This window comes from Pongo abelii, chromosome 4 (genome assembly GCF_028885655.2).
Source record: "Pongo abelii isolate AG06213 chromosome 4, NHGRI_mPonAbe1-v2.0_pri, whole genome shotgun sequence".
NCBI lineage: Eukaryota > Metazoa > Chordata > Mammalia > Primates > Hominidae > Pongo > Pongo abelii.
The window spans coordinates 112,191,704-112,216,254 of NC_071989.2; positions in this window are offsets into that span (position 1 = coordinate 112,191,704).

The window sequence follows — 24,551 nt, forward strand, 5'->3', positions numbered from 1 at the left end:
AGGGAAGATAAATACAGTGATTCATAGTACTTGTGAAAACCTTCAGAAAGTAAACCTTTTGCTTCATGGAAAAATGAAAAATTTGGGAGGTTGCACTTTTCATCATCAACAAAAGCTATTTTTGCAGACCAAAGAAGAAATGAAAAACTTTTCATTTATTTAGCAGTTCCTGGAAAGGTTGTAAAAGGTCCTATCATGAAAGACGTAAAGGAAGAGCTGTTCATAGAAAGCTTTGAAAGAACAAACATCATAAGCACAGATTCCTATGGTAGGTGGAATATTGTAGGACGGTACAGGGGCAAAAGCACCAGGATATGATCCCAGAAGAGGAGACTCTTCTCTGTACTTTTTCCATTGTTCCCACCTTTTATATACTTAGCTATAGGTATGGTCCAATTTGATGTGCTATTCTGCGTGAAAATCCACGTTTTCAGAAAAAAAAATAGTAGAAATTCTCTTAAAAATCATTTTACTGTATAGTATACTATGGGCCAGATTTATAAAGTTCATTTTTATAATTCCAGTGAAATATATGTCACCCTCAAGATAGGCTCTTCCAAATTGTGCTGGTATGGTACGCCAGCCTTTTTATCTGAATTTATTGATAGATATTACCAAATAAACTTCTTTGTAGAAAGTAAAAATAGCCGTTTCTGACATTTGCACAATTTACATGCTAAACCTTTTCTAGTACATGAAGATTTTCAACATTTCACATCACAATTATAAAAAAAAAAACAAAACACATGGAGAACGTTTTGTGTCTTTTACCAGTCACGTGTAAATTCCTTTCCAGGGGTAGAAACGCCAAGGGATTGTGCTAGTCAGAGCAGCAGGTGAAGAAAGTCTTGGGGAAGAAAAAAGAGATTTAACAATATAGGACAGAGAGGCCAGTGGGGCACTGCTCAAGGACAGAATGGCCAGAGAGTAGAACCTCTGGATAGCAACACAGTTAAAAAGTGATTTGGGACTTTATTAAAAAAGTTGTATTGTGTATAGAATTTAAAAAAGTATCTGTTATTTGAAAAATGCTGAATAATGTATATATTGTCCTTTATTTCACTTGCATAAATGGAATTTTGTTTTGGGAGCTTGAAAAACAGGGTAAATGATATTGATGATATTGAGTTATACATCTAGAAAATGGAGAAAATAATATTCAAAACAACAAAGAAGTATAAAAAGTATCATTTTAATGCAACTGATAACTACATTCAACCATTTTCCCCTATCACATTTATGTTTCTCGCTCATAAAAGGAAATTTTCCTTAATAGCTATTTAAACTCTGTGGATAGTTTGAAAACTTGTGAATATTCTGTTCTCCAGTGATGTTACTCCCACTGGTTTTAGCAGTTATTGGTGAAGATTTCCAGAGGGGAAAGTGCAATTTCTAAAGAACTTACTACTTATTCGTTTATTATTTTAAAATTTATTTTGGATGGGTACATTTTTATGCAGATTATTAATGCCTGAAATGTTCAAGGATCATAAAAATGGTTGCTGTTGCTAAGAGAGAATAAACAATGAGAAAAACAGTGGTAGAGGAAATTAGAAAGATAACATAGTTTGGGGAGATAAGGTAGGGTCTTGTAAACTCTTCCAAGAGATTTGTGTTTCATTTTGAATGACAAGAGGAACCACTGTAGAGTTTTGAGTAAAGCAATAACAAAATTTGACTTATTTATCAATAAAACCACCGTGGATGTTGAGTTGAGGTTAGATTTAAAGGGAACTAGGGTATAAACCAAAGATCAGATAGAAGGGAATTATAAAGATTGCCTTACAGGAGATAATGGTGGCTTATGCTAGGATGGTAGCTGTGGAGGCTGTGAGAAACTGTCAGATGCTGCATATAGTTGGAAGGAAGAGTCATCATGGTTTCTTGAAAGACTGGATATGGGTTTTGAAAAAAATATAATTAAAGTTTTTGCACAGAACTTTTATTTTTCCATCTTTCTATGTTTCTAGTCTGCTATCCTCTGCATTCTGGCGTTAGCCCTCAGGCTTGCCCTCTCATAGTTGCAGAATGATTGCTGCTATTTCCAGCGTCACCTGATCACACAAGAATATTCAAAACTAGAAGAAAGAACCTTCATTTATTGTGTGCCTGCATTTGTAAGGTTATACCATTTGTGGTTTATACCATACAGCCTAGGTGTCTAGTACACGATACCATCTAGGTTTGTGTAAATATACTCTATGATGTTCACACAGAAAGAATATTGCCTAAGAAGGCGTTTCTCAGAATGTGTTTCCATTTTTAAAACAGACATCACAGTACTCAAATGACAGTTGCAATTTTTTCAAATAGCAGGTATTTTTAACAACAAAATTAATAAAAGTATTTTTAACTGAGGAGGTAAAAGTCTCAGAATCTCCTCCATAAGATTATCCACATTCATTTCTCACTTAACAGAATTCCAAAGTCCATCGTTGTCAAAATGAATGTAGTTACCTTGTTGTGATTACCCCTTGGAAGGGAGGGTTCTGTTAGTAAATAAAAGATGAGGAAATTATTCAGGCAGCCAACAGTTCCTGTAACAAATAGGAAACTGTTAACTTCAATTAAAGAATATTAACTTGCTTTTATTCTGTCCTAACAACTTATGGTGGCCTAAAATACACCACACATGGGTAGTTTGTTTCCATTGGTCCAGGTATTCCTGTTTGAAAGCTCAGTGGATCAGAGATAAGGTTGAAAGCAGTTGAGCAGTGACACCCTTTAATTATGGCACTCCAACTTCTCCTGGTACTCAATATTCTTCCTAATAGAGAGAATCTATTTCAATTTCTACTTAAATCAAACTGAACTTGCAGCTTATTCTCTAAAGGTTAGTATTCTTCCCTAACATTCCTATGACTGTATTCTGGCTTACAAAAGAGCTGAAGTATCAGATATCAGGAATAGATGAAACCTTTGTACACATACCCCAATTTTCTTAGTTTGAACCATAATAATAAGTTAATCTACAAATCCAAATTTTCCAACTTTTCAGAACACTCTCTTAAGTAAGAAAGATAAATGTTTAGTTGTGGTTGGTAATTTAGAAGAGAAGACATTTGGAAAGTAAAATAGCTATCAATTAATATAGGGATATCAATGGTAATAATTGTAGCAATAACAGAGATTTTTTTATGTGCCACACACTTTTGAAATAATACACATATACACTAAATTAACCCTCATACTAATCCTATATGACATGACACTGCGAATCTAGGAAAACTGGCCATGGTCTCAAGATAGTAGATAGATATATTATGAAAATAGAAACTATTACCCTTGGAATGTAGCTGTGTTTCTTTATTAAGAGTTACCCGTCCAAACTTTGTCTCTCTGGAAGTGCAGATCTGATGCAGGAGAACAAACAGATTGTTTACTAGGTAGTTTTGGGAATATTCTCCCGAATTTCACAAGGACCCCTTGCCCTTAAGTTTGCCCTACTTTATTCTATATTTTCTAAGCAGAAGGAACACTTATTTCACCTCAGGAAGACCCTGCCAGGTAGGTCCGTCTCTTCCCACCATTGATAATGGAAAGGGTCTTTATCTCCAGCCCTGGATAGTCCTTGTTTGCCATGGATGTTACCTTTACTGTGAAAGCTGTGGTCCCTGGGCCACCTAGTCTTTGTGTTCTAGTCTAAAACTGTTTGTGAATTTGTCCACCTGTCTCTCATTAAATATTTTTATTTCAATCGTTTTAGGGTACAGGTGGTTTTTGGTTACATGGATGAGTTTTTTAGTGGTGATTTCTGAGATTTTGGTGCACTGGTCACCAGAGCATTGTACACTGTACACAATATGTAGTCTTTTATCCCTTATGCCCCTCACAACCTTCCCCCACCAAGTCCACAATGTCCATTGTATCATTCTTATGCCTTTGGATCCTCATAGCTTAGCTCCCACTTATAAATGAGAACATATAATATTTGGTTTTTCACTCCTGAGTTACTTCACTTAGAATAATGGCCTCCAGCTCCATTCATGTTGCTGCAAAAGACTTTCTTCCCTTCTTATGGCTGTGTAGTATTCCATGGTGTATATGTACCACATTTTCTTTGTACATTTGTTGATTGATGGGCACTTAGATTGGTTCCATATCTTTTCAATTGTGATTTATGCTGCTATAAACATGTATGTGTATGTGTCTTTTTCATATAATGACTTCTTTTCCTATAGGATTGCTAGATTGAACAGTAGTTCTACTTTTAGTTCTTTAAGGAAGCCTCATAATGTTTTCCACAGAGGTTTTACTAGTTTACATTCTTACCAGCCATGTAAGTGTTCCTTTTCACCACATCCATGCCAACAGCTATTGTTTTTTGACTTTTTCATTATGGCCATTCTGCCAGGAGTAAGGAGGTATCACATTGTAGTTTTAATTTCCATTTTCCGATTATTAGTGATGTTGAGCATTTTTTCATATGTTTGTTGGCTGTTTGTATGTCTTCTTTTGAGAATTGTCTATTCATCTCCTTTGTCCACTTTTTGATAGGATTTTTTTTGCTGATTTCTTTGAGTTCCTTGTAGATTACTAGTCCTTTATCAGATGCATAATTTGTCAATATTTTATCCGACTCTGTGGGTTGTCTGTTTACTCTGCTGATTATGTCTTTTGCTGTGCAGGAGCTTTTTAGGATATTTAGGTCCCATTTATTTTGTTTTTGTTATATTTGCTTTTGGGGTCTTAGTCATGATATCTTTGCCTAAGGCAATGTCTAGAAGAATTTTTCTGATGCTCTCTTCTAGAATTTTTATGACTTCAGGACATAGGCCTGATAGATAGTCTTTGATCTCTCTTGAGTTGATTTTCTTTATAAGATGAGAGATGGAGATCCAGTTTCATTCTTCTACATGTGGCTTGCCAGTTTTCCCAGCACCACTTATTGAATAAGGTGTCCTTTCCTCAATTTATATTTTTGTATGCTTTGTTGAAGGTCAGCTGGCTGTAAGTATTTGGCTTTATTTCTGGGTTCTCTATTCTGTTCCATTGGTCTAAGTGCCTATTTTTATACCATTACCATGCTGATTGGTGACTACAGCTTTGTAGTATAATTTGAAGTTGGATTTGTTCCAACTCCAGATTTGTTTTTGTTGCTCAGTCTCACTTTGGCTATACAGTCTCTTTTTTGGTTCCATGTGAATTTTAGGAGTGTTTTTTCTAGTTCTGTGAAGAATGATTATGGTATTTCGATGGGAATTGCACTGAATCTGTAGATTGCTTTGGGCAATATGGTCATTTTCACAATATTGATTCTACCCATTTATGAGCATGGGATGTGTTTCCATTCATTTGTTTTATATATGATTTCTTTCAGCAGTGTTTTGTAGTTTTCCTTGTAGAGATCTTTTACCTCCTTGATTAAGTATATTCCTAAGTATTTCATTTTTTTATTTATCTTATTTTTTGCAACTCTTGCAAAAAGGATTGAGTTCTTTATTTGATTCTCAGCTAGGTTGTTGTTGTTGTATAGCAGTACTACTGATTTGTGTACTTTGATTCTGTATCCTGAAACTTTACTAAATTTGTTTAGCAGATCTAGGAGCTTTGTGGATGAGTCTTTAGGGTTTTCTATATATACAATCATATCATCAACAAACAGACAGTTTGTCTTTAACTTCCTCTTTTCCAATTTGGATGCCCTTTATTTCTTTCTCTTGTCTGATTACTCCGGCCAGGACTTCCAGGAGTATGTTTAATAGAAGTGGTGAAAGTGGGTATCCTTGTCTTGTTTCAGTTCTCGGGGCAAATGCTTTCAGCTTTTCCCCATTAAGCATGATGTTGGATGTGGTTTTGTATTATATTGGTTTTATTACTTTAAGGTAAGTTCCTTCTACGTCTATTTTATTGAAGGTGTTTATCACAAATGGATGCTGGATTTTATCAAATGCTTCTTCTGTGTCTATTGAGATGGTCATATGATTTTTGTTTTTGTTAATGTATTACATTTATTGAATTGTGTATGTTAAATCATCGCTGCATCCTTTGTATGAAACCAGCTTGATTATGGTGGATTATCTTTTTGATATGCTGTTGGATTCCATTAGGTAGTATTTTGTTGAGGATTTGTCTATAATTGTCTTCACGTATAACAGGAACCGGTTTTCAAGGACCTAATCTGCTGAAGCCTGGGCTCTAGAAAAGAAAACTGTTTTCTGAGTCTTATGTTATTTTGCCATTTCTTTGTGTTCTTCCACATCACTTTGCCTCTCATTTTAGGTTTCTTTACAATAGTGGCAGGGCTTCCATTTGAGCTCCTTTAGCTTGTACTGTTTTGTCCTTAAATTTTTATTTTTAACCTTTTCTATTTATCAGTCACTTTTACTGATTTATATTTAGGTTTTAACTCTGTGACTATTTCAAACAGGAATATAGAGTTTTTACTATTTAGGTGTTAAGTCCCTACACATTGAAAAATAGTTTTATGTCCCTCCCCATATAAAAACCACCACAATATGTTCCGCCAGTAAAATGATCACTGTTTATTCCTTAGTAACACTAAAATCATAAAGTTTCTCAACCCTTTGTCTTCAGTAGTGTAGGTAGTTTCAGCAGGATTTCACTGATGATGTGCAACATCACACTGATGGTTCATTTTAATAAGAAAGATACGGGTGACACATTGAGTCCAGCAATATGAATGAAGAGAAAGTGGTGTGTTTAGACACAGCAGAAAAATACCACTTTACACACAGACATTTATTTAGCCTTTATTTCAGACATCTTAACAATTGCATCTTGTCACTTCTGACAGCTGTTTCTTATAAGCAAAGCTTGTCTTGGAAACTAATCCTGAGTCCTAATAGCTCTGAGACTTTGTATAATACATTATAAGAGATAAGAAAATAAGCATGGAGACTAAAACTGAAGTTAGAGAGGAGAAAGTCTCACTAGGATGAAGCTGGGTTACACTTAAGAAAAACAACAACAAAAATATCAAGAGGGATCATTTTTATTTGAGTCTCCAGGTGTTTTTACGTTTTGCTGTAAAGCAGAAGGTGTGACAAAGAGCTCTTGTTTTCTCTATGTCCTTTTTTTCTTACTGGTAGAATATAAATTGATTCTGGTGGTTTATCATTTTATGGTTCTTGGACTGAATAACTTTTTTTACATATTTATGTACTATTGGTCAATAAATTTCTTTTTGTTCTATAAAATTATCTTGAACATTATGATAAAATCTATTTCCAGAACTTTCTTTTAAAGAGCTATTAATTGATCATATTAACAGAATAAATATGCAGGTTCATATATAAAGGAAATGTTAAAACAATAATACAATTTGTTAATTTATTAACTCTATAAAAATCTTTGAGATAATAAAAGGAATTATTTTTTTCTGTCCATTTATAGCATCGGCAGTCAGTAAATTATTTTTGCTCTCTTTTTCTAGGTAGATAATTAAAGTCCAGTTCATTTTAGAGTTAGCTCTGCCAATGAAATAGAATACAAAAGAGAAAGAAGCAATTAATTTACTGTTTAAACTTACACCTAGAAAGTATGATTATTGTGCTATTTTTCTAAGCGATCTATGTTCTAAGTGAGGGGTTAGACATTCCATATAAGCTATAAAATAGTTAAAATATTTAGGCGAGCATAAATTACTTGAAGTCATAGTTTATTGTTTTTCTATCTTGATTTCTACAACTTGGGAATTGCACAAAGATGAGGATATGAAACCATGATAAATATTTTCAATTTATTCAGACAATCTCATGTATGTTCTGATGCATAATCAAAAGTTTCCAAAGGCTTATATTTCCAACATTACCTTAATTATTGTTTCCTTATGGGTAGTTTAAGGCTCCTCTTCCTCCAAAAATAGTCATTGTATAACTCGATAGCTTTGTTGGGTTATCACCTCATTTCTACACAATTCATTTTTATCGCAAAGCTGCCACTCTGCTTTAGTATTTAACACAAAAGTGAAAGGCAGTAATGAAAGCTATAAATAGAATTTGGTGAACATGTGGAGGTAATCATTCTCTATTGTATCTCATAAGCAAATAAGCAAACACAGACATTTTAGTGAACATCATGTAATTTACATTTTAAGAATAGTCTTAAAGTGCGGATGTTATTAAAACACTACTAAAACACATTAGGGTTAAAGCATTACATGTGAATCAACAATGAATTCTATAAATTATTATGGTTAATATTGATGGAGCAGGATCTTGGAGAGATGCATTAAAAAATCTACAATATACTGTACTTTTACTTTCTACTTAAATATTTCTTTACATTGAAAAAACTATGCATCATTTTTAAAGAAAATAAACCTTTGTTAATAAAGTTATGTTTTAATGTTTAACGTCTGTACTCATGAACTGAGAATCAATAAAATGATGAGATACATTATATTTCTGATTGCTTAAGTCATTGCTTAGCTTAATAATCTGAACCATTTAATTGGTACTGATTATAAGCAAAGAAAATCAAAATCATAAAATTTTAAAAAGCACATTATTCTACTTCCACTATAGAATCAATAAAATGTTATCTTCAAAATGAAAACTATATTTTAGGTTTTCCTTGTAAAGCCCTCTCATAGATAAAGATATTTCTATTTAACTTTCTTATTCTGGTTTGCCCCAATAGATTTTCTTACTAAAAATAAGGGCATTTAAAATTGTACAATAATACATGGAAATATATTTTAAAGTTAAACAATATATAAATACATACAGTAAAAATTATTGTCTTGGTCAGAGATTCTTTCAAAATTTTATTCAATCCTACACACACACACAAAATGATATCATAGTATAACTATTTTTCTTAGCTTTTTCATTTAATATGTCATTTGGACAAAAATGAGGCTTGACTAAGATAAATATAAAAATATATGAACTCTTGAAAAATTGGTTACTGTCCTAGTTACTGTTGCTGCATAAAAATTCACTCCAAAACTGAGCTGCTTAAAGCTATAACACTCATTTTATTATTTCTCACAGTTTCTGTGGGTCAGGGATTTGGAAATGTCCTGCAGAACAGTTCTGGCTTCATGTCTCTCTTGAAATTGCAGTCAGATGGCTGATGGGGTTGGAACAGTAGGTTGCTGGAGAAGCTAGGGGCTTGCAGGACATCTTTTTTATGTAGTTTAAACATTTGTCCATGTGATTTCTCCAGGTGGACTAACCTGGGCTTTCTCTTGGAATGGTGCGAAGGCAGTCAGACTGCTTCCACAACAGCTTAGGGCTCCAGTGCTAAATTTCCCGAGAGCAAGATTGAAACATCTTTTAAGATCTAGCTTTTAAAGTCCTATAACATCATTTCTATCCTACTCTTTTGGGTGAAAGAATCACAAATTTATTAATATTTTCTGAAAGTGGGGTGATCTGAAAATAGGGTGAAAATCTATCAAGATTTACCGGAGACGGTCCAAATGCTAGCACCAAAAGTCCCACATCCTGGGAACCCCTGGAACAGTTGATCACCCTACTTTCAGTTAACAAAAGTAATTAAGTTTAAAACATTGCTTTAGTAAAGTTCATCAATCTTTTATTTAATGGCTATTGATTATACGGTTCTGTATGGTAAGCCTCTGCCTTTACTAAACCATGAAATCCACAGTGTTGTATTCTAGAAGACTGTTTTGCTTTTCACATTTGTCTTTTAATCTATCTTTAATTAATATTTGTGTTAATAGTACAAAGCAGAACTTGAAGTTTATTTCCTTCTGCTAATTTATTAAAAAGATCACCTCTGCCAACAAATTTCACTGAAGTATTTGCATGGAATTAGATATATATTACATTGACAAAATTTTTCAACCCCTGGGGTCAAAAATCACACTTTCAAAATTACTATGAATGTCTTGAACTATGATAGTGAAAGTCCTTTACCTTTGTGTTCTTTTTTCGATATTGCTTTAGGTATTCAAGATGCTTTGCATTTCTATGTAGATTTTATAATTTGCTTGTCAATATAAATAAAAAGGCTTCTAGTATTGTGTTGAATCTATATATCAATTTGGAGAGAACTGACCTCTTGAAATACCCAGTTTTCCAATCCACTAATATTGACTCGCTGCCCATTGATTTTTGTCTTAAATTTCTCTCAGTAATTCTCAGTAGTTTCCTGTTTCAAGGTATTGCTTACTTTTTTTATATAATTTCCAGATATTTTATGTGTTTGTGAATAAGTGTAACTAACATTTTTATTTCCTTTTTCTTGCTTATTGTTAAGATATATAATACTTTATATTCTTAATATATATTACAGATTTTTTTGTAAGTTAACCTTATGTCTGGCAAACTTTCTAAATTTACTTATTTGTCAGTAATTTATTTATATTTAGATATAATCTTATTCTTCATTTATAATTTATGTCATCTAATATAAAATCATTTTTGCAATTATAATTATTCTTTTTCATTTTATTTCAATGGCTTGAACATTCAGTAAAATTTGAATAGTAGTGTTGATAGTGGATTTAATTTTAACCTTAATGAGAAAGGAGTCAACATTTCATCTTTCAACAATTATATTAAACACAGGTATTTTTGGCAGATTATATTAGTCACATTAAGAAGCTCTCATTCTGTTACTGGTTTCACGAGAATATCATTTTAATCATTAAATAGTGTTAAATTTTAACGAATTATTTTTCTGCATTTTTTGGTGTTATATTTATTTCTGTCACTCTGATGAATTAAATGGACTGATTGGCCACTTCATTACTTCATTATCAGGCATTAACGATTTGATATATCATTGAATTAAATTTGCTAACTTTATTTTTTTTTTACAATATTTGTGTCAATGTTCATGGGAATAGCTGGTCTCCAATTTTCTTTTCTTCTAATGTCCTTGTCATATTTTGATACCAGCACTATATTGGTTATATAAAATAAGATATAAAATGTTGCTTGTCATTTTATTTTATGAACAACTTCTTGGAACACTTGTTATAATTGATTATCTCAATATTTTAAAGAATGCATCAGTGATTAATTAATCATTATATAATTTCCAGATATTTTATATGTTTTTGAGTAACTATCATTGTATTTCATTTTTTCTTGCTTATTGTTAAGGTATATAATGCTCTATATACTTAATATATATAACAGATTTTTGTATGTTAAACTTATGTCTGGCAAACCATATGACCCAGTTCTTTTTTTTTTTTGAAAGAATTGTATATATTGATACATTTTCTCTTATAGATACAGGATTATTCAGATTTTACATTTATTTTTGTGTCAGTATTGGTAAATTATAAGAAATTTGTCTGTTTTATTAAAATTTTTATTTATTGCCATAAAATCATAAATAATATCTTGTTATTACATTTTTAGTATTTATAGTAAAAACAATGACATTCTCTTTTTTATTGTTGACACTGGTAGTCTATAAATTTTTATTTATTCTTGATCTCTTATGCTAGGTGTTTACCTCTTTTATGAATCGTTTGGAAGAATCACCATTTGGCTTTATTAATTTTTCTTTTGTATCCCTATTTTTTCTTTGATATTTGCTCATTTTAACATATTTTTCATTAGTTTTTAGTTTGGCTTTAATTTGTTGTTCTTTTTCTAGCTTAGATAATTTATTTTTAAATTTCCTTCTTTTATAATACATGATTTTGAAGCTATAAATTCCCATATGAAGACTGTAGTATGTAGGTTACACAAATTTTGGTATGTCATATTAACATTATCATTCAGCTTAGGATATTTAAAATGTTCTATTGTGTTTTCTTTCCTTTGTCCAGCGTGGTGGTGGTGTTAATTAGTAGTAGTTTCCTTAATTTCCAAACACCTGAAAGGAGACGTAGTTGTCATCATTCTACGAATGTGTTTTAATTTAATTTTGCTGTGGCCAGAGAATATAAATTGTACAATTTCAATATTTTTTAAACGCTGAGGTGTTTTTTATGTCTCAAGTTAGAAAATACGTTGGAAAATATTCTGTATGTACTTCGAAAGTTTTTTCTACAAATATAGGTGTAATGTTCTGTAAATATCAATCAAAGTAAGTTAGCAAATTATATTGTTCAAATCTTCCTCACTATTTTTTTCATGTTTTATCTGACACTGAGATATACCTTCGTTAAAATCTCCAGAGAGACGATTTCTCTCTCTCTCTCTCAGTCTCTTTCTCTCTCTGTCTCCTCTCTTACTCTTTTTCTCTCTGTCTCCTCTCTTACTCTTTCTCTTTTTAGTTCCGTTTAATTTTCTTTCTACTACTCTATATGTTTTGGTGCTTACCAAAATGGGATTTCCATGTATTAATATTGACTTGAGACATTTATTACTATAAAATACTTTTCTTAGATTCCATAATTCTATTGCCTTAAAATATTTATTTGATATTAATATAAGCTACAGCCAGTTTCGTTTTCAGTGTTGATATGGTATATGCCTTTCTAGCCATCTGTTTGTTGTTGTTGTTGTTTTGAGACAGTCTTGCTCTGTCGCCCAGGCTGGAGTGCAGTGGCGCAATCTCGGTCCACTGCAAGCTCCGCCTCCCGGGTTCACGCCGTTCTCCTGCCTCAGCCTCCCGAGTAGCTGGGACTACAGGCGCCCGCCACCACGCCCGGCTAATTTTTTGTATTTTTAGTAGAGACGGGGTTTCACTGTGTTAGCCAGGATGGTCTCCATCTCCTGACCTCGTGATCCGCCCACCTCGGCCTCCCAAAGTGTTGGGATTTACAGGCGTGAGCCACTGCGCCCGGCCTAGCCATCTGTTTTTAACTGTGCTCTCATATTTAGTAGCCATATATATATAATCGATATGTATAAAAGTGGTATAAGTATATATTTATATATTACCTATATCCAAGGTGATAATCTTGGTTTTTAATAGTTTTTACAAATTTATTTTATTTATTTTTTTATTTTTTTGAGATAGAGTCTCACTCTGTCGCCCAGGCTGCAGTGCAGTGCAGTGGTGTGATCTCTGCTCACTGCAAGCTCTGCTTCTCGACTTCAAGCAATTCTCGTGTCTCAGCCTCCCAAGTAGCTGGGATTACAGGCGCGCACGCCTGGCTAAGAAGAGACAGGGTTTTATCATGTGCCCAGGCTGGTAAGCCATTTAATTTTCATGTTATTACTGGTTGAGTTGGGATTAAGTTCAATAAATTGCTACTGTTTAGAATTTATCCCATTTATTTTCTTTAATCAACCCTTTTATTTGTTCAATTTTGGAATTATTTTGCTATTTTTTAGCTTCTCATTGTATGTATTTTTATTACGCTGATAGTTGCTGTTCTACAGACTACAACATTCCTTTTTCATTTACTAAAAATATCTTTAAATCAATATCTTAACCATTTTCCAAATGATGTTATAATTACTCTCCACCAATACCCTCTACCATTTTTTCTATTATTATCTTATGTTTTATCTTTTTTTTTATTTTTTTATTTTTTTATTTTTTTTTTCTTTTATTATTATCATTATTATTATTATTATACTTTAGGTTTTATGGTACATGTGCGCAATGTGCAGGTAAGTTACATATGTATACATGTGCCATGCTGGTGCGCTGCACCCACCAACTCGTCATCTATCTTATATATTTTAAATTCTACAATAATTTATTATTTTTTGGATCCATCAATATTGATTATATTTATCCATTTATTCACCATTTTTCAAACTTTTCAGCTTTTCTTACAGTTCCATGTTTTCATTTGGCACGCTTCACCTTTAGCATACGTAAGTAGTTTTAGTATTTCTTGCAATTCAGATCTGCTAGAGTAAAATTCACCTAGCTTTTATTTCTCTCTCTTTCTTTATAAAAGCTCTTTGTTTCGCCTTTGGTTTTGGATAATATTTTATTGACATGTTTCCACTTTCTTTTTATAGCTTTTGTTGAAAAGCCAACTTCCAATGTTACTGTTTTTGTTTTAAATAATTTGTCTTTTTATACCTTTAGGTGCTTTTATGTATTTTCAATTTGAATTTGTTTTAGTAATTTTTTTATAATGCACTTATTTGTAATTTTTTTGTGGTTATTCAATTTCATGTTCACCCAGGTGACTCAAACTGTGGTTTTATGTATTTCATCAAATTTAGAAAATTCTTAATAATATTTTCTCGATATTTCTTTTAAGTCTCTTTTGTCTTCTTGTTATACCCAAATTACACATATATTAAGTGTTTTGAGTGATTACATGTCTATCTATTCTTCTTCCATTATTTTTTCTCAGTTCTTCAGTTTGGATAGTTTCTATTGATGTGTTTTTAAAACCACAAGTCCCGTCTTCCAATGTGTTCAGGCTTCTGTTGAACCCATCTATCAAGTTTTTAACTTCAGATGGTTTTGTGTTGCATTTATGGAATGTACCTTGGATTTTTTCTTTCTTTTTTCCTTTCTTTCTCTCTCTCTCTCGTTCTTTCTTTCATCTATATTTTAAGTTCAGGGGTACACATGCAGGTTTGTTATATAGGAAAACGTGTCATGGGGGTTTGTTGTACAGATTAATTTATCACTGAGGTATTAAGCCTAGTACCATTAGTTGTTTTTCCTGATTTTCTCTCTCCTCCCAACCTCCACCCTCCAAAAGGGCCCAGTGTGTGTTGTTTCCCTTTATATGTCCATGTGTTCTCATCAATTAGCTCCCACTTATAAGTGAGAACATATGGTAATTGGTTTTCTGTTCTTGTGTTAGTTTGCTAAGAATAATGGCCTCTAGCTTCATCCATGTTCCTACAAAGGACATAATTGCATTTTTTTTATGTCTGTGTAGTATTCCATGATGTATATGTACAACATTTTCTTTATCCAGTGTATTATTGATGGGAATTAGGTTGATTCCATCTCTTTGCTATTGTGAATAGTGCTGCAATGAACATACATGTACATGTGTCTTTATACTAAGATGATTTGTATTCCTTTGAGTATATACCCAGTAATTGGATTACTCGTTGGAATCGTATTTCTGTTTTTGAGGAATCACCACACTGTTTTCCACAATGGTTGAACTAATTTGCGCTTACACCAACAGTGTGTAAGCATTCCTTTTTCTCTGAAACCACACCAGCATCTCTTATTTTTTGTCTTTTTAGTAACAGCCATTCTGACTGATGTGAGGTGATATCTCATTGTTTTGATTTTTGTTTCTCTAATGATCAGTGATGTTGAATTTTTTTTCATGATTGTTGGGAGCATGTATGTCTTCTTTTGAAATGTGTCTGTTCATGTCCTTTGTTCACTTTTTAATGGGGTTGTTTGTTTTTTTCTTACAAATTTGTTTAAGATATTTATAGATGCTGAATATTAGACCATTGTAAGATGCATAGTTTGCAAAAATTTCTCCCGTTCTCTAACTTATCTGTTCACTGTGTTGACAGTTTCTTTTGCTAAGCAAAAACTCTTTAGTTTATAGATCCCAATTGTCAATTTTTGCTTTTGCTGCAATTGCTTTTGACAAATTCATCATGAAATATTTGCCCTTTCCAATGTCCTGACTGGTATGCTTAGAGAATATTGTGAACACCTCTGTGCACATGAAATAGAAAATCTAGAAGAAATGAATAAAGTTCTGGACACATACACCATCCCAAGACTAAACCAAGGAGAAATTGAATCCCTGAACAGACTAATAACAAGCTCTGAAATTGAGTCAGTATTAAATAGCTTATCAACCAAAAAAACCCAGCACCAGACAGACTCATAGCTGAATTCTACCAGATGTACAAATAAGAGCTGGTACCATTCCTGTCTAAACTATTCCAAAATACTGAGGAAATGGGACACCTCCCTAACTCATTCTACAAGGCCAGCATCATCCTGATACCAACACCTGGCAGAGATCCAACAAAAAAAGAAAACTTTAGGCCAATATCCTTGATGAACATCACTGCAGAAATCCTCAACGAAATACTGGCAAACTGAATCCAGCAGTGTATCAAAAAGCTTATCCATCATGATCAAGTAGGCTTTATCCCCAGGATTCAAGGCTGGTTCAACATATGCAAATCAATAAATATGATTCATTACAAAAACAGAACTAAAGGCAAAAACCTCAGGATTATTTTAATAGATGCAGAAAATACTTTCAATAAAATTCAATACCCCTTCGTCTTAAAAACTATCAATAAACTAGATATTGGGCTGGGTGCGGTGGCTCACGCCTGTAATCCCAGTACTTTGGGAGGCCAAGGCGGGTAGATCATTTGAGGTCAGGAGTTCAGGACCAACCTGGCCAACATGGTGAAACTCCATCTCTACCAAAAAAAATAAATAAATAATACAAAAATTTGCCGGGCATGGTGGCGCATGCCTGTAATCCCAGCTACTCAGGAGGCTGAGGCAGGAGAATTGCTTGAACCCAGAAGACACAGGTTGCAGTGAGCTGAGATCATGCCACTGCACTCCAGCCTGGGCAACAAGAGTGAAACTCCATCTCAAAAAAATAAATAAATAAAAAATAAACTAGATATTGAAGGAATATGCCAGAAATAGTAAGAGACATCTATGAGAAACCCACAGCCAACCACGTACTTAATGTGCAAAAATTGGAAGCATTCCCCCTTTAAAACCAGCACAAGACAAGAATGCCCCCTCTCACCACGCCTATTCAACATAGTATTGGAAGTCCTGTCCAGGACAATCAGGCAAGAGAAAGAAATAAAGGACATCCAAATAGGAAGAGAGGAAATAAAACTATGCCCGTTATCAGATGAAGTGATTCTATATCAAGAAAACCCCATAGTGTCAGCCCAGAAGTTTCTTAAGCTGATAAATTCAGCAAAGCCTCAGGATACAAAAATCAATGTGCAAAAATCCCTAGCAACACCAGTCAGGCAACATCAACAACAGTCAAGCTGATAGCCAAATCAGAAATGCACTTCCATTCACAATCACCACAAAAAGAATAAAATACCTAGGAATACAGCTAATTAGGGAGGTGAAAGATTTCTACAAGGAGAAGTATGAACCACTACAGACACTTCTCAAAAGAAGACATTTATGCAGCCAAAAAACACATGAAAAAATGCTCACCATCACTGGCCATCAGAGAAATGCAAATCAAAACCACAATGAGATACCATCTCACACCAGTTAGAATGGCAGTCATTAAAAAGTCAGGAAACAACAGGTGCTGGAGAGGATGTGGAGAAATAGGAACACTTTTCCACTGTTGGTGGGACTGTAAACTAGTTCAACCCTTGTGGAAGTCAGTGTGGCGATTCCTCAGGGATCTAGAACTAGAAATTCCATTTGACCCAGCCATCCCATTACTGGGTATATACCCAAAGGACTATAAATCATGCTGCTATAAAGACACATGCACACGTATGTTTATTGCAGCATTATTCACAATAGCAAAGACTTGGAACCAACCCAAATGTCCAACAATGATAGACTGGATTAAGAAAATGTGGCACATATACACCATGGAATACTATGCAGCCATAAAAAATGATGAGTTCATGTCCTTTGTAGGGACAGATGAAATTGGAAATCATCATTGTCAGTAAACTATCGCAAGAACAAAAAACCAAACACCGCATATTCTCACTCATAGGTGGGAATTGAACAATGAGAACACATGGACACAGGAAGGGGAACATCACACTTCGGGGACTGTTGTGGGGTCGGGGGAGGGGGGAGGGATAGCATTGGGAGATATACCTAATGCTAGATGACTAGTTAGTGGGTGCAGCGCACCAGCATGGCACATGTATACATATGTAACTTACCTGCACATTGTGCACATGTACCATAAAACCTAAAGTATAATAATAATAATAATAATAATAATAATAATAATAATAGAAAAAAAAGAGATCAGAGATGATACAAACAAATGGAGAAACATTCCATGCTCATGGATAGGAAGATTAAATATCATAAAAATGGCTATAATGCCCAAATCAATTTATAAATACAATACTATACCTGTTAAACTACCACTGAGATTCTTCACAGAACTAGAAAAATCTATTTTAAATTCATATGAAACCAAAAATGAGCCTGAATAGCCAAGGCAATCATAAGCAATAAGAACAAAGCTGGAAGCATCACATTACCTGATTTCAAACTATACTACAGGGCTACAGTAACCAAAACAGCATGGCACTGCTACAAAAACAAACATATAGGGCAATTGAACAGAATAGAGAACCCAGAAATAAGCCTGCACACCTGCAACTATCTCACTTGAACAAACCTGACAAAAACAAGCAATGGGGAAAGGATTTCCTATGCAATAAATGATGCTGAGATAACTAGCTAGCCATATGCAGAAGATTGAAACTGGACCCCTTCCTTATTCCATATACAAAATTAATTCAAGATGGATTCTTTTTTTTTCTTTTCTTTTTCTTTTTTTTTTTTTGAGACAGGCTCTCACTCTGTTGCCCAGGCTGGAGTGAAGTGGCATGATCTTGGCTCACAGCAACCTCTGCCTCCTGGGTTTAAGCGATTCTCATGCCTCAGCCTCCCAAGTAGCTGGGATCACAGGTGCGAGGCATGGCATTCTGCTAATTTTTGTATTTTTTTTTCTGTAGAGATAGGGTTTCATCCTGTTGGCTAGGCTGTTCTCGAACTCGTAAGCTCAGGTGATCCACCCGCCTCAGCCTCCAAAGTGCTGGGATTACAGGCATAAACCACCACACCCGGTCTTATTTTTGTCAATTTCAAATATATTATGAAATTATTTATCTTTCCATCCATTACTTTATCTTTTACTGCATTTTCTTTAATATATTAACCAATAACCATTTAATATGTTAAGCATTCTATTCAGAAATCTTTGCCTGCTAAATCCAATACATAGATCACTGGATCTGTTGCTATTAACCAACACACATAACTAGCAATTTTTTATTCAATTTATATATAATATAATCTGGAATTGTTATTTTTTCTAAATAATATTAAATATTCTTCTGTCATACTTTTAAAATTCTTCATAGATTAACTTGATCCTAAAAAAAGCTTTGTTTAATATTTGTCAGAACAGGCCTGTTTCAGGTTTTTCTTTATTTCAGAGTTGAAAATATTATTCCTTGAGTGTGCTTTTTATTCATTATTTATATTCTTTTTGGAGTTTCAATAAGCTGTCCAGAATGATCACTAAGGTCACTCCATTCTGCTGGGCTTGAATTCCAAACTCCCCCATCTCTCAGCTTTACATTGTCTCTGAAATATTTCTACATTTTTCTGGTGTGCTCTGCAAGTGGCTGTACTCTAAGCATGCGTAGATATTTGGAACTTTTTCTCCAAAGCCTATCTTCTCCAGGATTCTATCCCCTCATATGCCACCTACATAAACAATGTTCAATGTCTCCTCTGCCCATTGAGGACACATGAAATCTCTTCTCTCTTCTTGGTCTCTCTTTCCCCATACTATGATTTGGACAGTTCTTTCAAGACTAAAACCGGTGTGAAAGTTGGTTTCATCTTCTATGTTTATCTTCTCTCAGTAATCAACCTTAAGTTGATTATTGTCTAATGTCAAAACAGAGTTCCTTTATATATTTTAGACAGTTTTTTAATAAACAGTCTATGATGATGATGACGATTAGTTGGTTCTGTTTACAGTGGGAGAATAAACCTGATACCAGCTTGTTGATCATGACTGGAACTGCAAGTTTTATTGTTGAAAGTTAAGAAGTATATTTTTTCTTCATTCATGTGTAAATGAAAGATTAGCATATTGTACCAGATCACAATCAGACATGAAAAGTTCTTTTCTGTGTACTGAAGTTATCTTTTGGGTCAGCTGCTTTATTCCCTGTCCAGCAGCAATAGGATCAGTTCATCTTTTCACAGAGGTAGACATGGTCCTGACAGTTTAAACTTTAATTCTCCCTTAGGCAATATAAGAACTGCCAAAAGATTTTCACTGGCTCTGCACCTCCATGATCTCTTGGAAGCAAAATACATCAGATACACTTGAATCAGCCTCCAATGACCCACCATAATCCCCTCTTCATACCTTATTAGAATAATCTGCTTTATTCATTCATTTGCTGCTTTAGGTGTGTTTCCCATTTTAGCTTTACATAATTATGATGCAAAATGCTGCAAGTATGAATACACCAACTGTGTATTTTAGACTAGATGATAGAATAAATCAAGCATTCTGTTCAGTTCCTATATTTTACAACATTGGAACATGGTCAGTTATTCTATCAAGATACAGGAACCAACAGTAGGGATTGTCTCTGTCATTTCGAATATACAAGCATCCTATTTTATAGCTCCCGTTCATCTCACATGGAGCTGTGCTTTCGTTTGTTTGTTTTTAGTTTTTATACCTGATAATTGTCTACTGTGAAAATTCTAAGGGACTTGGGGCATGAAATCTCTGATTCTTATGAATCTTAAATTAGAGCCTTGAGAATCTCTGAAAGGCATACAAGTCATGGAAATTAGAACTGAAACACTTAATACTTAAAAGAAACTATGCCAATAATAGATAAAATAAACATAGACCGTTGTTTTCCAATTCCACTTCTTTAGTGTTCCATGAAATAGTTTTGTAAACTTATGTTTAGGTTAGCAAGCCAACACTGCAGCTGTTACTTTTAGACATGAAAGGATTTGTCTTCTGGTTCATTCAGTTATTAGTAATTACATAACTCAGTTTAAAAAATACATTTCTTTTTCTTCTCTATGCTTGAAATTTTCAGGCATTAATGAAATTTTATACTTGATTTGCAAGAGGGAAGTATGCATAATGTAATACTACTTATTCTAAAATTAAGTACTTTTCTGAAGAATAATTATAAATGTTAAAAAGAGACAATAGCATATGTACAATACTTTAATGACATCAATAACCAAGTACTCCTAGAGACATCTACATTATTTTAAGCCTCTTTGCCATGTCTGGAAATAATGCAAATTCAATAAAGAATCACTGAAATACTACAATAGAGAAATCTTACCCTAAATCATAAATTTTGGTGACTATGACTGAATTCTCTGAGTGCTGGTTTATAAGGAGAATACTACTTAAAGGTATACCGCTTTTTATAAAGTAAACTCCAATTCAGGAAATCTTATTTTTATAGGGAGTAGGCAGACCTAAGACAAACAGATATTGTTCCAAGTTTCATATGAATATTTTACAAAAAATAGCTAATTTCCCTATTACATGTACAAACTCAATAGTTATTTTTGGGCCCTAGAACTGCCTGGCTCTTCAAAAAGTATTATTTTGTTTTGTTTTACAGGCACACACACACACACAATACACAGAAAACAATACTGTACAGATGAGAACATGTTGAGAGAGAATAAGAGACTTTTACATTGAGTGTACAAAAGGAGTGAGGTGGTACCAAACCCATTTACTCTGATTTAAGTTTTAGTGCTCTTCTGATCACACTGCAGTAGTGAATCCCTATGAAGACAGTTGATTAAATCATCCAAGAAAGAGGTTACTCATTGTTCAACTAATATCTATTAAGTGATTACTATGACACAGACACTACCAGATGTCAGATTACAACAGTTAGTGAAGCAAACAAATATCCCTGCCTTTCTGAAGCTTATATTCCACAGTGGAAAGGAAACAATGCACAGAAAGAGGTGAGGGTATGAGCTATGTATAGGTTGGTGAGACCATGAAGTGAAAATATGCCTGGCATGTGTGAGAAAAATCAAAGATGCCAAAGTGATTGTGAGTAATGAGAAAGGAAGAGAGCAATAAAGACGGACGTAGTAAAAATTCTCGCATAGCTTTGTAGACCATCAATAGGATTTTGGCTTTAACAGGAGTAAGATAGTCATTAAAGTTTTATGATCAGAGTATTATGATCTGACATAGTTTATTAGGTGAATTTTGGTCACCTTCTTAAAACTAGTACAAAATATGTAAGTTCAGAGGCAGAAAAATATAACTAAAAAGTTGTTGAAATAAAAGACAAAAGTGATGTGAGCCAGACTGGTAGCTGTGGAAGTAGCAGTGAGTTATCAGATTCCCTATTATATGGGTAGAAATAATGTTTGCCAAAAAGTTGTATACTAAGTTTGAGAGAAAGAGAGAAGTCAGGGATGACTCCAAGTTCTTTTTTCCTGAACTTCTATAAGGATAGATTTGCCATGTGACCGAGATGAAGACAACTGTAGAAAGAGCATATTTTTTAGAGGAAGACCACAAGCTCATGACTTTTAAAGCTTGTGATGCCCAGCAGTCATCCAAGTGTACATCATAGCTAAAGAGATGAATTCAAGGGGTAGAGCCCAGGAAAAGATTCAGATGGGAATAATACATCTGGGAGTCCTCAGCATATAAACGTATTTACATCTGTGAGACTGGATGAGATTACTAAGGGAGTAAACAGAAAAAAAAAAGAGAGAGATCCAAAGATAGATGTTGAGGATGTGAGGAAGAACCTCAAAGGGTGATTGAGAAGTATCCAGAAACATAGGAATAAAGCCAGATACCATTTCTTGTTCTGGATGTCAAGTGAAGAAAGTGCTTTGAGGAAAAGTACATGGCCAATGCTCTCAAATGCTTCAGATAGTAGGCAGAATTTAACATTGTATTTATCAATGTTGAAAGTCAGTGGTGACCTTGGCCAGAAAGTTTTCACCGAGTAGAGTTAAAGACAGTATAAAAAGTCTGGTGGTCCCTACTTCAGGAAAGTGTAGAAGAGAAAGAATTTTTGGTAGCAAGTTTAATAAACTTTTTCAAAGAGTGTAACTTTAAATAGATGGACAGAATATAGACATGGGTAGGGTGTAGAAGTAGTTATGTTCTGGGGGCTTGTGGAATTTTCTTCTGGTTGTATCTATTTTCTCAGGGAATTATTCAGCAAGGCTGTAAAGTGACTGTGAGGATGAAGGGAAGGTATTGGAGAGTTGAACTGAAAAGAGAAAAGAAGAATGTGGTATTGTGAATGGATTATAAAAATGGTAGTATATGACTCTGGGTTACTAGGATCTTTGGTTTGGATCAGGGATTTCAACCGAAAGCAGTCAGCATCATTAAGGTAAGATGTAGTTCACCTTCCACGGACAGTGGTTCAAATCTCAGTTTCATTCTTGAAGTCATTTCTATGCCGGTTTGAGTCTTTCTCATGCATGTGTCAGGTGTTAGTTTGAGATCTGTGGGAGCGGTTCAAACAAGAATTCAGAGCTCTTAGCATTAGCTACCTTGTTTTGAGTCTTTCCTGGACATGTATGATTAATGCCTGATGGTTAATACACAAAATAGAGGATGCTCCTGAAAGTCATTTACCATCTGGGACTATGTACATTCTATGGCCCATAAACTTTTCATTACTCCTATGTCTAGACAAATGGGGTCTCTATCAAAGTTTTATCTCCGTAGCCTCTGTTTCCATGATATTCCCTGATTAGAATCACACTCACGGCAAAGCCACAAGAGGAAAAAATAAATAAAGCAGAAAACGCCCCCTGTTCTTCACTTCTCCAATATTTCACTCTCCTCCATAGGTTGCTTGTTGTTGTTTACTTTCCAGGGACCTACATTCATAATTTTATTTTTGATTATATTTTATCCAAAGTTTTACTTTTAATCAGAAGATGTTGGGGCTTTAGTCGGCTTATACTGCCAGACTGAACCCAGAATCTCCGACCTTTAACTTTTGAATAGAAGTAATATAAAACTTTATAAACTTTTTCTTAACCAGGTTTTTATTATGTAAATTGGCTTGAGGAAAAAAAAATTACACAGCAAAAAAGAGAATTAGAGCAGAGATATAGAAAAGTAACCAGATGGGGCCAGATGTGGTGGCACATGCCTGTAATCCCAGCACTTTAGGAGGCTGAGGCGGGTGGATCACCTGAGGTCAGGAGTTCGAGAACAGATGGCCAACATGGTAAAACCCCGTCTCTACTAAAAATATAAAAATTAGCCAGGCTTGGCGGCACATGCCTGTAGTACCAGCTACTTGGGAGGCTGAGGCAGGAAAATCGCTTGAACCCGGGAGGCAGAGGTTGCAGTGAGCCGAGATCGCGCTACTGCACTCTAGCCTAGGCCTAGGTGACAGAGTGAGACTCAATCTCAAAAAAAAAAAAAAAAAAAAAAAGAAAAAGAGAAAAAAAAAAAAAAGAAAAATAACCAGATGGATAGAGAGGATTTTAACTTACTGGATTTCTTATAAACTTAATTAATCCATTCATTCATTTCTGAGGGTCAGCCATATTCCTGCCTTTGGGTTTCATGAATATTTTTTATGTCCTTATAAAATATTGCCTCCTTTGTACTTAATTGTGCTTGTGGTGTATTCTCTTATTTATAACCTGAACATCCCTTGGTTGAATATAAAGGTATTACAAATTATTCATTCTTAAACCGAGGTGATTTTCACCCCTATCCAAATAGAGAGACTATGAGATGAATCAAGTATAAATAGAATACTCAGGGACACATATTTGGGCCATGGCTCTGGAAGTTTGAGGCTTGAGAAGATAAGAAAAAAAAAAACTTGGAAGATTTATTTTTATTGAATGGATTCTTATTTGTATCTCTTTCAAGTCATCTTTCTGTGTTAATAGCACTGAGTCATTTAAATATAAATTTAGCATGTTGTGATTCAGTTCCTATATCATGCAGGTAGAATCGCTGTGGGCCATACACTCACATCGAATACAAGGTGAAT